At 36.3% G+C, this 16026-nt stretch overlaps 1 protein-coding gene across 4 annotated transcripts in view; it reads right to left on the bottom strand.

The window, feature by feature from the left end:
- Nucleotides 1-16026, bottom strand: part of ZNF644 (zinc finger protein 644) — a 105406-nt gene that overhangs the window by 63588 nt on the left and 25792 nt on the right. Inside the window, exons 1-2 of one of the 4 annotated variants that reach the window (XM_074221696.1) lie at nucleotides 14772-15279; nucleotides 12691-12836 (exon numbers count right to left, since the gene is read on the bottom strand). The exons of 2 other annotated variants lie outside the window; for them this stretch is intronic. The gene's annotated coding sequence lies outside the window, so the exon portion shown is untranslated. Of the gene's footprint in view, nucleotides 1-12690; nucleotides 13118-14771; nucleotides 15280-16026 lie in introns of those variants that run through there. One more of the 4 variants, XM_074221699.1, reaches the window with a different exon arrangement.

Genomic DNA, 16026 nt, shown 5'->3' with positions numbered 1-16026 from the left:
AATGGTTGATAGATTTAACCTAAGTCTAGGAATTTGGTTTTAAAACTCTTTTGAAATAACCGAATTTCAATATAATTAATTCCCTTTTTAACCTTGTAATTTTTATTTATTTATATAAAGGCATTATTCTGAAAAAGAGTCTATCCAAACAGGCTTCACAAGAATTGCATCACAATTTTGCAACAGCTCTCTTACTAAATAAGTTCCTGGATAGCCTGATCTAATATATTATAATGGTCTCTCAAAACATGTATATTCAGTATAATTTTGCTGAATGAAACAACCAGGAAATAAATAATTTAGTAAACTATATTTTTAATCCTAACAAACCACCCATAACAGTTCTATCACATATAGTATTTGGAAATAGTCATGCCCTACAAGTAATTAAATTGTTGCCAATGCCTTTTATTTTATGTATTTTATTTTTATGGGGATTTTTCAAGGCAATAGGGTTAAGTGGCTTGCCCAAGGTCACACAGGTAATTAGTAAGTATCTGAGGCTGGATTTGAACTCAGGTACTCCTGACTCCAGGGCCAGTGCTCTATCCACTGTACGTAACCCAGCTGCCTCAATGACCTTTATTTTAAAGAAAATCTGAAATATAAACGTAAAAACTTTAGTCAATAGTTCCAAATATGTACATTATTTCTATTCTTCCAACATCTATAAAATAGTCAAACTATATATGATATGATGGTCCATGATTATATGTAATAAAAGCATATGTGCCTTATTAAGCACAAAAGAATAGATCATTTAAAAACAGGTAAACAATAAGACAAATTCTTTATCTAATCTACCACAAAAGTATGGGCTGAACCCCTTTATTAAACTGATTGGTACAATTTTACAATTTTCAAAGAATGAAAACACTTGGTAGATGTGATCCAAGTTGTTTCAGCAAAATCAAGACCACAATGACCATGCTAGATGCCTCCATGGACCCCCAGACCTATGTACTTGAAGGTTTCAAGGATATAACTACAGCCCTAGAGCTGCCCATCTCTTCTTTCTTGTCTTCCCTTCGTGCTAAGTCTCCCATTGTCAAAGGTCTTCAAGCAGAGGTTGGATTACGTTGAGGTTTTTTGGAAAAAAGCAAGTCCTTGTTTTTTCAAGAGCTATACTGCTAAAAGTTGCCCAAGCTAGACAAGGGAGTATTGTTTAACCTTGGACTAGAAAGCATAAAATTTAATTCAAATATACAGCAAAACAATCCACATCTATGAAGTAATCTAAAGTAGTGATATTAAACTCAAATACAAATGGGAGACCCTAAACCATACATAAGCATCCCTTTGGGCCACATATTAGCTTAGAAAACCACATATTCACATTTTGTCATGTTACTGTATTTTTATTTATTGCTAAATTTTAATCCTTCAATTTAAAGATTTAATCCAATTCAGCTCAAGGGGAAGTATTGTAGGCCAAATAGAAGTGTTAGACTCCTCTGATCTAGAACAATCAGTAAGAACCACTGTTACCTTTATGATGAACTACTGTACTTCATTCCCAGAACTTCAATTCAATTTTTTCCCCCTAGATACATTTTATGACATATTTTGCATCAATAGGTTCCTAGCAGGCAGAATGGGATTCACTCAGGACTAACTAAAAAGGGACTGCCCTCCGAGACATTCCCCTTCCTCGGGTTATCATGCGGGACTGGGCTCAGTCCAGGGGGCAGCAGCACATCTTAGAAGAACCCAGAGAGGCTGGGCAAAGCAAGCATTTATTTAACACCTATTATGTACCCTTCAATAAGCCAGGTGCCATTTAAAAAGATGACCTTACTCTCTTCTCACAGCAACGTGGGGAGGCAGGAGGTGTTTGTTATCCCCATTTTAAAGTTAAGGAAACTGAAGAAAAGAGAGGTGGAGTGAATGACCCAGGATCCCAGAGTTAGTATCTGGGCCAGCTGCTACCTTACAGGTATACAACCAGGATGGGGAAGAGTCCTCAAGCTCAAGCTTAAGCCATTATCAGCTGACAATTGGTTGAAAGAACTGGAAATACTGAGCTTAGAAAATACAAATATATAGGGGCAGCTAGGTGGTACAGTGGATAGAACAGTGGTCCTGGAGTCAGGAGGACCTGAGTTCAAATCCAATCTCAGACACTTGATAACTACCTAGCTGTGTGACTTTGGGCAAGTCACTTAACCCTATTGCCTTGCAAAAACTTAAAAAAAAATACAAATATATGAAAAGCTACCATGCAAAATAAGGATCTCATTCCAACTGGCTCTAGAGTGTAGAAGGAAAAGCAAGGGATAAAAGCTACAAAGGAGTAAATTTAGGCTTACTGTAGAGGGAAAACTTCCATAATAAAGTGATCTCAAAGTATAGGAGACTTTCTGCAAGATGACCACCTAACAACTTTGTAACAGAGGGGACTCTTCTCTCTGACTACAAGTAGTCCCAGGTGACCTGAAGACACTTACAGTTCTTGAGGTTCTGGGGTATGTGGTTTCCATGATACCTTTTATCACTTTATAATATAAAGAATCTTGATAAATACAAGATTTTTAGCCTAATTCAAAGGCAGTTTTCAAAATCACATAATGAAGCACTGTCTCTAAAAAACATAAAGAAATCTTTCCTGCTGGTAACCCTGGGGTTGTTTTATAACCATCAAGCTAAAGAATCATCCAAACAGAAATGAACACATGCAAAGGTGGTCAGTTTACTGCTGAGATTCTTAAGCCATTAAAATCTACAAATCAGCTCTATTCTTGAGTTACCTGTAAATATAACCTGCCATCTTTTTAAAACTATTACTAAGTTAGCTATTGTTTTAAATAGAATTTTTTTAGAAATCTGAATTGTCTCCCTTATCATCATAATCATTTTGGTTTATAGCATTTAGCTTTCAGGATTCACAAAAGTATTAATATGAATGCAATTTTGTGAATTAAATACTTTTAACAAATTATATACTTTCCTCTGTTTTAACAAGAAAATGAGAGGGTCTCTGTTGTTGAGGCTTGTATGAAGATTAATCTAGCCCTCTACTTTCTTAGGATTTCAGTGTTTTAGAACATTTAATAGAATTCATTTGAAGTATCACAAAAAAAAGCTATCCTGAGGGCAGTTGGGTAGTAAAGTGGTTAGAGCACTGGCCCTGGAGTCAGGAGGACCTGAGTTCAAATTCAACCTCAGACACTTGACTCTTACTAGCTAAGTGACCTTGGGCAAGTCACTTAATCCTCTAGGTGCGACTCCACTTTTGCCCATGCTTTCCCTTTCAAGGGCTGATGGGATGACAATGATTACTTGGGCTCTCTCTGTAGGTCTGGTTTTCTGATTCTTTGCCTGTAACCATTGTCTCTTACTCCTGCTCCTATTCTTCCTGGCCCTACTCCACCCACCAATTAGAAGCTATCAAAGCAGAAGCTTCTCTGGTCCTAAACCAAGCAGATGCTCTTAACATTTTTGTGGATCATGTAATCCTTGGACAGACTAAGTGAGATCCATGAACTTCTTAAAATAAGTCTTTTAAAAATGCATAAAATAAGAGATTCTAAAAGAAACCAAATTGTACTTCAATAGTTTTCAGAATACCTTTTTTTTAAAAATTTACAATCCCTGGGGGCAGTTAGGTGGTGCAGTGGATAAAGTACTAGCCCTGGAGTCAGGAGTACCTGAGTTCAAATCCAGCCTCAGACACTTAATAATTACCTAGCTGTGTGGCCTTGGGCAAGCCACTTAACCCCATTGCCTTGCAAAAGCTTAAAAAAAAAATTGCAATCCTTGAAAAGAGAATCATTCCCAAAAAGCTGCATGGCCAAAGGATATAAGCAGGGAAAAAAATCCAAGCTATCAAGAATAACATGAAAAAGAATGCTCCAAATCACTAACAATTAAAGAAATGCAAATAAAAGCAAATGAGATTTAATTTCACACTCATGGGATTGGCAATGACAACATAGAAAGAAATGACAAACATTGCTAAAGTTAAGAAAAACAGGCACAATATTTTTGGAGGAGCATTGGTCCAGACATGGAAAGCAATTTGAACCCATGCCCCAAAAAACTGTATATCCTAGACACCTAGCAATACCATTAATTAGGAATGAGGGAAAGGAACATGTAAAAAATGTTCTTTACAGTAGTAGCAAAGAAGTGGAAATTAAAAGGATGCCCAGTAAGTGGAGAATGATGATGAAAAAAAAAAGGGGAGAATGATGGAACATATTATGGTATATGAATGCAATGGAATATTAATGTACCTTAAGAAAAAGAAAGGGGTTGGAAAAAAGCTGAAGACATGTATGAACTGATACAGAATGAAGTGATCAGAAGAATAATTTATACAATGACTCTAACACTGTAAAGGCAAACTGTTACAGAAGAGTTCAGAAGTCAGATCAATGCAAAGACCCGTCACCACTCCCCAGGACTTTCTCCACCTCCCCACAGAACTCAATAGACCTCTTCAGCCTGGAAGCCCAGTCCTCTCCTGGACCACTCCCTCCCTGTCTGCCTGTCTAATTTTCCCAGACTCTCTAATCTTGGCTCAGGTCAGGCCAGCCCAGCCCTTGCTCTCTCTCTCTCCAGCTTCCTCTCCATGGTACTCCTCTGTCCTGGGTCGGCTCCCTCAATTCTCCCCACCACCATCCTGCCTTCCCAGGATTCAGGCCAGAGCCTAAGGCAGGACACACACCACAAACACCCACTGGCCACCTGCCAGGGTGGCACGGATGAGCCGACAGTGGCCCTGTTCAGCTGATCTGGTATGAGCCGACTGTAGGATGCACAGAAGGGAAACACAGATGAGTGAGGCAGCTTCCAACCATAGTCACAATGGACTTGTAAAAGGCAGCCAATGAAACTTTGCAGTTTAGATCTAATCTCCTTTCTCTGTACTTCTCTATACATGGAAATGTGCATGGGTGTAGGCTGCTCCTATTTTTTTTAAATTTTAAAAGATGAGCCATTTAAACATACTAAGGAGGTCATCCATGAAAAAAAAGGCTCTATATATAGCAAAACACTTGCAGCAGCACTTTTCATGGTGGCAAAGAATTAGAAACAGGTCAGGGAGTGTGCTCTAAGTATGAAGAGTGTATGCCAAATATGAAAAGAAGTATGAAAAGAGCTACATGAAGTGATGCAAAGAGGTGAAGCGGCCAGGGCCAAGAAAACATGCTCAGAATGCTCTTCGGTCATGTTTGAGGCTTCATGACCTCATCTGGGGTTTTCTTGTCAAAGATGGGGCAAGCTTTGCTACTGCCTTCTCCAGCTCATTTTATAGACTGAGGGCACTGAGGCCAACAGGCTTCAGCACCTTGCCCGGGGGTGCAGAGCTGTGAGTATCTGAGGTCAGATCTAAACCCACCAAGTGGTATTGAAATTTCAGGCCCAGACTATCCGCTATGCCAACAAGCTGCATTACACAATAACTACAATGTAAAATGGAAAGAACTACAACTGCAAAATAGAGAATATTGCAAAATTACAGAGAATAAGCTTGCCCCCCAAAAAAAGAGAGTTGAGATGTTTTACAGAGGCACAGAAATATTCAAACACTGCTGAATTTTTTAATGTATTAATTTTCCTGAGTTTTTTCTATTTTGTTTTTTAAAAAAATTCTTTGTTATAAAGGCTACCTTTTGAGAGGGGGCAAGATGGAAGTACTTAAGTTTATGAGGTCATGCAAAAACAAAAAAGGTCTATGAAAACTGATTTTTAAAATGCTCAACTACTAAAAAGATGGACCTTTATTTTGTGGAATTAAAAGAAACTGCATAATTTTCCAAAAGCAATCCAAGTCTGCATTCTATACCTCCAAGATCTAATCAATCAACCAATCACCTAGCATTTATTTAAGCCAGGCTAACAGCTAAGCACTGAGACTAACAGTTCACAATCTTATGTTGTACAGCATGTAAACAACTCTGTACAGAGAAGAGATTCACAGAATAAATCTATCCACAGATTAAGAGTGAAGAAAAACTTCTTGCAGAAGGTGGTACTTTATCTGAGATTTGAAAGAAGTCAGAGACAGAACTAAGCAGAGAGACTTCTGGGTCAAGAAACAGGCAGGAAAGCCATCTACTCCAAGGAGGCTATTGTCATGAGATTGCAGATGGCCCCAGGATAGGGGAAGGGAATAAAGATAGGATGGGGGTCAGGTTAAGCTAGATAACTCTACAGATTGTATATCTTGTTTTATCAGTCTAAATAAAGAATAAGATACATTTCACTCTTTTTCAAGTTCTTCTATTTGTTGCTCCCATTGGGGGTTTTCTTGGCAAAGATGCCTACAATGATTTGCCATCTCCTTCTCCAGCTCAGATGAGGAAACTAAGGGTGAAATGACTTGCCCAGGATCACACAGTTAGTCATCTGAGACCAGGTTTCAACTCAAGAGGTCCATCTAGAAGACTTTACATTAATCTTTATTATGTTTCAGTCAATTGGTCTGTTATCAAGGGAATTACCTATTCCTCCCAGTTCTGTGGCAACCTATGGATAAGATAAGCATTTCTTTATCCAAGTCATTGATAAAAATGTTAGACAAACAGCCAAGCACAAAGATCTAGGACATCTTCCCTAAAGACCTTTTCAAGCTGATATGAAACAGTGACTACTCTGAGCTTAGCCATTCAACAAGTTTTGAATCCACCTAATATGAATGATTGTCATATGTTGTACTAAAAATTTAGGGAAACTATATCTTCAATATTCACCTGACTTAATAGTTTAGTAATCTAACCCAAAAAAAAAAAAAAAAAGAATTGAAGCTACTCTAGAATAAACTATTCTTAACAAAGTCATGCTGAATCTTTGTGAATACCCTTTCCTCTCCTAGACTGTCACCAATGGACCTTTGATAAAAATGGCTTTTTGGATTTTGCCAGATGTCAAAAGTCAAGTTCACTGATCTACAGAGTACAAATTCCATTTTTTCTATTACTCTCTTTCAAAGATCACTGGCAATAGTAGGCTCAAATCTGCCTATTTTACAATAGATCAAGGAATCCTGCTTATCTAAGTCTGGTGACAAAAGTCAAAAGTAACTTGGTGCTCTTACTATCTCTTCACTCATCTTTTATTTTTCAACTCATTAGGCATCTTCAGTTCTTTCCTTAGCAGATACAAAAGAAGTAAAATAAGATCAACTGTTTTCTCTCAATTTTATCATTATCATTTGTTCCCCCCATTCACTCCAAAGTTCTACTGCTTCTGCAATACTCCTCTTTTAACTTCAATGTAACTCAACTACCTTTTCCCTTCAAAAAAAAAAAATATCTTTTTGTCTTTTGCTTTTTTCCACTGACCTTAGATCACACTCCGATTTAGGGCTACTGATATGATTCCCACAGGACCAAGCTTTTATATTCAACCTTTGTTAACATATAAACAGGTAATCTTAAACCTCTAGGTCTTTTCCACAAAAAAAAGTTTTATCTGCCAGGTCTCGGCCATCTTGTACTTGTGAAGATGATATTTTAAAGCATAGGATGTTTGGGCCGGCTAGGTAGCACAGTGGATAAAGCATTGGCCCTGGAGTCAGGAGTGCCTGAGTTCAAATCCAGCCTCAGACAATAATTACCTAGCTGTGTGGCCCTGGGCAAACCACTTAACCCCATTTGCCTTGCAAAAACCTAAAAAATAAAATGAAATAAAGTATAGGATGTTCATCTCATTCTACATTTTATCTTTTTAGACTCAGATCTTCAGGATCTGTTTTATTTCAGGATCCTATTTTATTCTCCAGGACAGCACTCCCTCTCAATCATGTCTTTCATCTTTACACTTCTGATGCCTTCTCTCAAATCACTGATTAAAATGGTTAAATAGTACAAAAAAGCCCAAGTATTTAATGTTGGAAATACCCAACATGACATTGAACTATGGGTCTAGTTAATCAGCCAATTTTTAATCCATATAATGATGGTAATAATATTTGCATAACTCTTTAAAGTTTACAAAACACTTTACATTTTATCCTCAGACAATCTTGTGAAATGACTGTTACTCTCTCTATTATTTAGAAGAGGAAACTGAGGCAAACTTACCTAAAGTCACAGAGCTAACAAACTTAACAAAACAGGCAGAATTTAAATTCAGGTCCTTCTAACTCCAAGTTCAGCACTTTAACATAATGAAACTTAACTGCTCAAATGACATTTCTTCAGCTTGTCCAAAAACAAACCATCATGACAAATTTTTAATCTTTGTTGAAATATTCCTTTTTGCTTTTTAAACATGATCCCGTTAGTAATTGCATCAAAAAAAGTTAATCCAGCACAATAATTTCTTAATGAATTTATAATAACTATTCACAAGCTATCAAAAATCAAAGTTAAGTTCATTGGCTTTATTTTTATAGACCCCCATACTCTTCTAAAAAATGCATCTTCAGCCACCATCTCATTCTGCTTGGATGGTCCTTCCTTTCCACCAGTTTCCAAACTCCTAGACTGCCCAACCTCTAAACACCAACTCCCTGACTGCAGCCCAAGGTGAGACTGAGCCAGGTGCAGCACCCTCTGAAAGCTGGAAGGGCCTGTTGAACAACAGGGGGACAGTATGGGGAGGAGGGGGCTACAGATGATAGATCCATGGGCATCCTGGGCAAAGAACTGATAACACAAGCATCCTTTTCAGTCATACACAATAACCATTCTCCACCAAAAAGCATTATGTCCTTGGAGCAATTCTGCTGTTGTACTCTTGGATTCCTAAATCCTTCAAACTTAACATGCTCTTCCTTCTCAGAAAGAAAGGAATTTTATAGGATGGACTGAGTAGAATTAAACCACTGCATTTAACACAAATCACTCAATTTCTCTGAGACTACTAGGACCTACTAAACCCCGCCCCCATCTTCTCAAAGTAACCTAAATAAGCTAAGTAATAAGATGAAATGGTAATAAAAGAAAAATAAGTAGAGAAATAGCTGAAGGATAGAAGTGTGCTAAGAAACCAAACCTTAGGAAACACTCACAAAATCCTACAGTCTGTCAAAAAAGACCATTTTATGAGCCTCTCGTAGGACATTCTTGGCACTCTTTATTAAAATTCCCTTTAAAGTACCCTAAGATGGAATGCTTATATTATAAATTAAATTTTTATGTATAATTAGAGATGTTAACCTTAACTAGGATCCAAACATAGTTTTCTTTATAACTGTGGACAGTTCAATTCTAGTGGATACAATATTGGACTTAGGAGTAATGAAGACCTGGGCTGGAATTCCACTGCTGATATCTACAAGCTCTGAGACTACTGAGAAGCTATTTAACTTCTCTGAATCTCAGTTTCCTCATCTGTAAATACTTACAATAATTACTTTCAGAGTGACATCAAAATTATGTTAAGAGTATTAAAAAACTTAAAAGTTCTATAATTACTATTATACATATAACCACTAATATCAGTTTATTGTAAGTTTTGCTGACAAGCAAATAAAAAAAAAGTTGACACCTACTTGGACAACAAACATGCTCCCCTCTCAAAAAAAGCAATTAAAATTCATGTGGAATCCAACAATCTATTCAAAAATTTAGTATTATATATATATATATATATATATATATACACACACACACACACACACACACACACACTTACATGCATCTATCTATGTGCCACTTAACATTTAGAATTCTTAGAAGGCTTTTAACCATAAGAAAGTCTTATAATAGGTCAATGATGAATGAAGTAGTGAAGTGGGTTTTTACCACTAATATTCTCTAGCTTTGTAATCTTGAAAAATCACTTAACTGCTTAGAGTCTCACTTTGTTCATCTTTAAAATACTTGTCCCACTGACATCACAGGATCAAATGAGGGATTGCATAAGGTTGTAAAGTAAAAAAAGAATTACTCTCAAGCATAGCTTAATTAAGTGCTGTTTTGTGTAAACTCACAGCATTCAGGGGAACTTTTTTTTTTACTTTTTTTTTATTTTAAAATCCTGAATAAGTCAAGTTTTAGAGTTTGCTTGCTTTTTCAGTTGGGATGTAATTTTTAATAGAATTATCCAGGAATTTCCCATAACATCTTTCTCCCAAAACTTATTCCCAAATATCTGGTGGTCTGTGTCTCCATGGCATTTCTTTAACAGAGTATAAAACATCAATGGTGACTTCTTTGCTTTTTTTGAATTTCAAAAGAACAATTTTTCTTTCCAGATTACTTTTTCAAAAAATGTAGATGTTATTGAGGTTTGGAAGGCAAAACACACACACATACATACACACACGCACACAGATATACACTGAAATATACACACATGTATAGATACATATATGCAAAAATGAATCATAAAAATCTCATTTAAGTCCCACAATAACCCTTTAAGTTCTACTGGTATTATCATTCCTCCAATAGAAAGTTCTTGAGGGCAGTTCATCATCTAGCACAATTAATTTTACAGATGAGGAAACTGAGACTTAAAGAGATTAAATAATTTGCCCATAATCACAAAGTTAATTTCAAATCTATACAATGTAAAGCCCATTCAGACTGAACTTAGTAGCAATACTAAATTGCAGAAAACAAAAATAGTGAAGCTGTCAGGGTTCAGCTATGGAATGAACCTTTTCTATTTTTAAACCAATCTTAAAGGAGGGAAAAAAACAAATGAAAGTAAACAGTTGAGCTAGAAAAACTTTCTACAATTCAATCAGAGATGACAGTCAACATAGTCCTTTATCTTCTAACCTTGGTTAGAAGATAAAGGACTAATGTATTTCTCAGGGGCTATTATTTCATTAATTCCTTTCTGTAATGTATCAGCTTAAAGATGGTGGTTGGTTTCCAACATGAGGCTATACATATTCAGTCCTCATTTTAAAATTCCACCTGTTTTTCAGGGTTAAGATTTTCAACACACTGAAGTATATTCCAAGAGGTGCCATGAATTCCTCCAAAGAACCAAAAAGAATTTTCCAGAATTTGTGTATTTGAGATATAAGAACAAGTCAAAGAGGTACATGAAGGACCAAAATCATCTAAAATATCAAGAATCTATTACTATCTTTAATAATTATACCACATATGGTACTTGAACTCATAAATGTCAATTTTATCTAGATTTGTATGTTCCAAGGTCAAAAAGGGGGTTTTATGGTAGCCATCTTTTCACTGTCTCCATCCTCCTTAACTCCTTTCTGTAACAAAGATCTGGCTATGAAGCAGGGACCTCATTCTTTTATACTACACAGAAATCACTCTCATCTCCTTGTCTTGTCCCTTTATGGTGGGTTTTTCTCCTTGCCCAAAATCTCTATTCTTATTCTTGGGTCATCTTCCCTTCTTTCCAATTAAAAGATTTCATCAGCTCTCCTTGGTTTCCATTACATCCTCTGCAAATGACCCCAAAACCTTTATCTCTATCCCCAACGTTTCTCTAGACCAAGTTCCATATTCCTATCCAACTAGATGTTAACATCAATACTTAAACTTGATATGTATCAAACTAAATTTTTTGAACAACATGGCCTCTCTAAACTCAGAGGTTTTTAAAATAAAGGTTTTTGGCAGTCTGTTAAGAATCTGTGCTCTTCAGGGGGCAGCTAGGTAGTGCAGTGAATAAGAGCCCCGGGCCTGGAGTGAGAAGGATCTGAGTTTAAATCTGACCTCAGACACTTACTAACAAACTGTGGAACCTTGGGCAAGTCACTTAACTCCATTGTCTTGCCAAAAAAAACCCACAACAAATATATGCTCTTCTCTATTTCAGCTAATAAAGCTACCATCATCTCAGTCATGCAGGTTTTGAAATTAGTTTATCTTTGAATCTTCATCCCCTAAAAATCTTTCCTCTACAATACTATCATCTACCTACTATTTTCCACTATAACCACTCTAATTCACTGCTCCTAGTTGAAACTGTTTTTTAAAAAGCTTCTTAATCTATTTTCTCTGTAATCAATACTTTTTAATTGCTGTTCAACAAATTTTCCTACCTTATCACTGATCATATTGTTCCCCTACCCGAAAACCTTCATGGTAGTACAACATTGTCATAAACATCTGATTGATCATGGCACTCAAACACCACCAACAATCTCATTCCGGTCCTTCTCTTCCCTTCATACCCCCCCAACTCAATATACTCTGAATTCCAGGAAAACTGGATTATTCTCCAGACTCCATCCTGATCCTGATCTTTGATACCCCTCTGACTTTACACAGGCATTTTACTGTGCCTAGCACAACCACAGGACAGAACCCTCACTTGACTTGGAATCAGACGATCAAGATTCTCATTCCAGCTTTGCTGCTTATTATATTTATTCTAATTTTCAGTTAAATTATAGAACATTTTTTTCATCAACTTGGCTGGGATCTCAACCACTGATCTCAATAACACTGGAAGAGTTTTCAGAAATTAAATGGAAATAGTGGGAGAATTCCTATATCTTTTTCTATCTATACCAAAAATATGGATATATTACAAACTAAACCATAAATCAATGAACGAGTTTTTACCTTGGATGTACCATAAACTGCTATGGTTGACAAAGTATCAGGGCTGTGCTAAAGTCCTTTTTAGACGTAGATTTCCTGAGTCTTTTGACTATTCTCTGACCTTATAGACAAATTTAGAAATTGAAATGTTCTTTATCTAACTCTGTACTAAAATAATTAAAATAAGTACTATGCAAATTCAACACAGGAAAGAGATTTCACAGAAATTTTGGCAGAATTTACTTTGAGGTCTTACCTGGAAACTTCAAAACTGTCTTCCTTTTTTGGGGGGGAGGGAGGAGGTAGACTCGGGAGGGGAGGATGAAGGCCACTTAGGGTTGTTGGCACAACTGGCCTTTCCTCAGAAGAGTTCTGAGAAGGTTTGACATCTCATTTCTTACTCTAAGAAGACAGAAAGAAAAGAAAGGCCCCATACATACCAAAATATTCATATAAGCACTTAGTGTGGTAGCAAAAAACTAGAAACAAAGTGGGTGCTCATCACGGTAATGGATTATGAATGAATATCAGTCACGATGCATAAGAAACAATGAATGAAATTCAGAGAAACATAGGACTTTCATGAACTGATACATATTGAAGTCAGAGCACAATATACACAAATAAACGACAATAATATAAATAAAAATGACAAAAGCAGCCAACCAGTCTCAGTTCACAGAGATGTGAATAAACATAAACACACTCCCCCCCGCGCGCCCCCCCATTATGAGACTGGTTTTATTTTTTGTTGTTTGTTACAAGAAGGGTTCCAGGGAGAAAGGACATATTGGAAAATGACTGGTTCAAAAACAAAAGGCATAAATAAAATTTTTAAAAAGACAAAATATCAATTCAAATTACAATGAAGAAGCAGTTCAGGAAAAAAAAAATACCTGGTAGAAGGGTAAACAAACAGCTGTTCACAATTCAAAACAGCCTAAGCAACTGGAAGGATTCAAGGTCTCAAACTAGGTTTAATATCCAAACAATACACATGAGTAAACAATAAATATAAGAATATTTTTAATTCAAAACCAACATGAAGTAACAACTGCTTCAGGCACTTCAAAATATATCAGGGAATAGAAGAAACTTGAGAGCTTCACAGAACTCTTAAGATAATATCTCATTTTTATAAAGAATATTATTATTCTATTTGAAACTTGCACAAAATTTTGATCTGAGACTTTTTAGATCTAAAACTGTACAAATCAATCCCCAAAAAAACCCCTTAATATTCAAACCTTTATATTTTACATAACTGAAAAGCTGTAGGATTATCTATAAAGTTTAAATGGCTTATAGTTTCACTTTTCAAAAAGTAAACATTCTGGAAAAATACACACATTATCACACTTAGGGAGACTCCCTGAGTGTTGTTTTTAGGAACCACAAATGCTTTTAAAAATGTATTTGTAACTGAAAGACAAAACAGAAGGGTTCATCTATATAACAGCTTAACATAAAGCAAGGCTCCTGGGTCTTGTACATCCCCAGGACAGTCTACCCTGTACCATTTCTGGCAGTATGAGAGCGCAGCTCCTTCCACATCAAGCTATCGTGTTGCTGCCAAAGCACTCTTCTCTGGAAACCATTTTATTCTCAGCTCTAAAATTATGCCCGTCCCAGTATTTCTTACAGGCTGCAACTTCACGTTAAGTCTGAAGGTGGCCATCTCTCTAAGGTCCTCTACAAAATATTATATATTCACTCCAACTCCTAACTCTTAGTTCTTTACTACTGTGTAATATTGAAGGTGCTAAATCTAAATCTACTAAATCTAAATCGTAAACCTATTAAAGGTTGCATTGAATTAGGTAAAAGATTACAGGTTACAATAAGTAATTTTAAAATGCAAAATTCCAAAGTCAAACACTTCTAAAAATAATTATACAGTACCTTGCAAAACTTAAAACACCATTTCAATGCTAATTATTATAACCTGTGTTGTAGTCCCAGGATTTGGATTCTGAATTTCAAACGGTTTTTTGAAATTATCTATTTAGAAACAATTTTTAATTTTTTTCATTTATAAAAGCAGCCAAAGTGAGAAATAATGTATTCCTGTCTCCAACAAAAAAATTTAAAATACTCTGAAACTAATGACTAAATATATTGCTTATAAAGAAAATCAGGAGCCTTCCAGTGTAGACACTTAAATGCTTTTCCATTTTTATGACAATTCAAGTATTTCTTCCCACCTCCCTACCCACCCCTACCCCCAAACTTTAAAGAACTCACCTTTTAAGATTTTTTTTTTATTTCTTACAGTCCAAAATTGATCCTGCTTGGAAACACAACAAAGATTGCCTATTCACAATCCAGTAAACCCACCTCCTTTAATGAGTTCCACTGGCTCTCTTTCAAGTTGCACAAGGAGGATGGAGAACAGAAGACAGTGTCAGTCAGCAAAGCCAGTCAGACCTTCCAGAGAAGCATGTGTAGGTCCTAACGTTGATTTGAGCCTGAAAATAAGATTTTTTTTTCTGCTCCTTCACCAAGTATACTGGCCAGGCTTTATGCAGGTAGTCTGGGTAGAAAAGTAGATCCTAACTGTTACACAATAATCATTACCTTTCACACTGAACGAGCACCTGCAGTTTCAGCCCTAAAATTTTCTTGCTCTAACCACTTTCATTTTACTATGTTACACTGATGGATTGGAGGTGTGGAAACAACTAGGAAAGAACTGCCAGAAGTGGATACAACATCTTCAAGCAGATTAGCAAAACACTAAAAAAATACTGGAGGTGACCACAATATCTCAAATCTCTGGCAAGTCCACTTCTATATTTGTCATAACTGATAGCCATGTGATCAATTTTCAATATCAAAACTACTTTATATAACAATTATCAAAAGATATTAAAAGCATCTGGAAAGTTACAATATGGATAAAAGGAATAAAACAAACAGCTAAGCTTTCCTTTCCAAATTTTATGAGAAATTGTAGGGGAAAAAAAAGAGATTGAACAAAGAAAAAATTATGAAGGTGATTTAGAGAGGTCTGGAGCTGTACAACAGATTAGAAATTCAATTTTGGAAGATAATATTTGGGGAGAACTTGAGGGAAATAATCAAAGGCAAAGAGCTGAAGGACTTGAGCTGAAAGAACTCCAGTTAGAGGGGAAAAAAATAAGATTTGAAAAGGAGTAGACCATCAGTCAAGCAGGTGTGCAACAAAGAGAAGGAAGTCAGAAAGAATGGTCAAAGATTGATTCAAAGCTAGAACAAAGGAAGAGATGAAGGTGCTGAAGAGCTGAAGCAGTTTGTCTTACAGAATCTTACTTCCAGTGAAGTACAGAAAGGAAGAAGAATCTTGCAGTGTTAAGACACTGAGTGAGGCCACAGCTTTCACTTCAGCCACTTCTAAGACCACTAGCGCTGATGCACCAAGTCTAGTCTGAAAGGCCTGGTAGAGAGCGGCTAGGTGGTGCAGTGGATAGAGCACCCAGCCCTAGAGTCAGGAAGACCTGAGTTCAAATTTGACCTCAGACACTTAACTGCCTGGCTATGTGACCTTGAGCAAGTCACTTAACCCCATTGCCTTAAGTAAATTTTTAAAAAAATTAATTATTAAAGGGCCTGG

This window comes from Macrotis lagotis, chromosome 2 (genome assembly GCF_037893015.1).
Source record: "Macrotis lagotis isolate mMagLag1 chromosome 2, bilby.v1.9.chrom.fasta, whole genome shotgun sequence".
In the NCBI taxonomy this organism is placed as follows: Eukaryota; Metazoa; Chordata; class Mammalia; order Peramelemorphia; family Peramelidae; genus Macrotis; species Macrotis lagotis.
The sequence above is the reverse complement of the archived record's forward strand: the minus strand, read 5'-3'. Positions and strand labels throughout refer to the sequence as shown.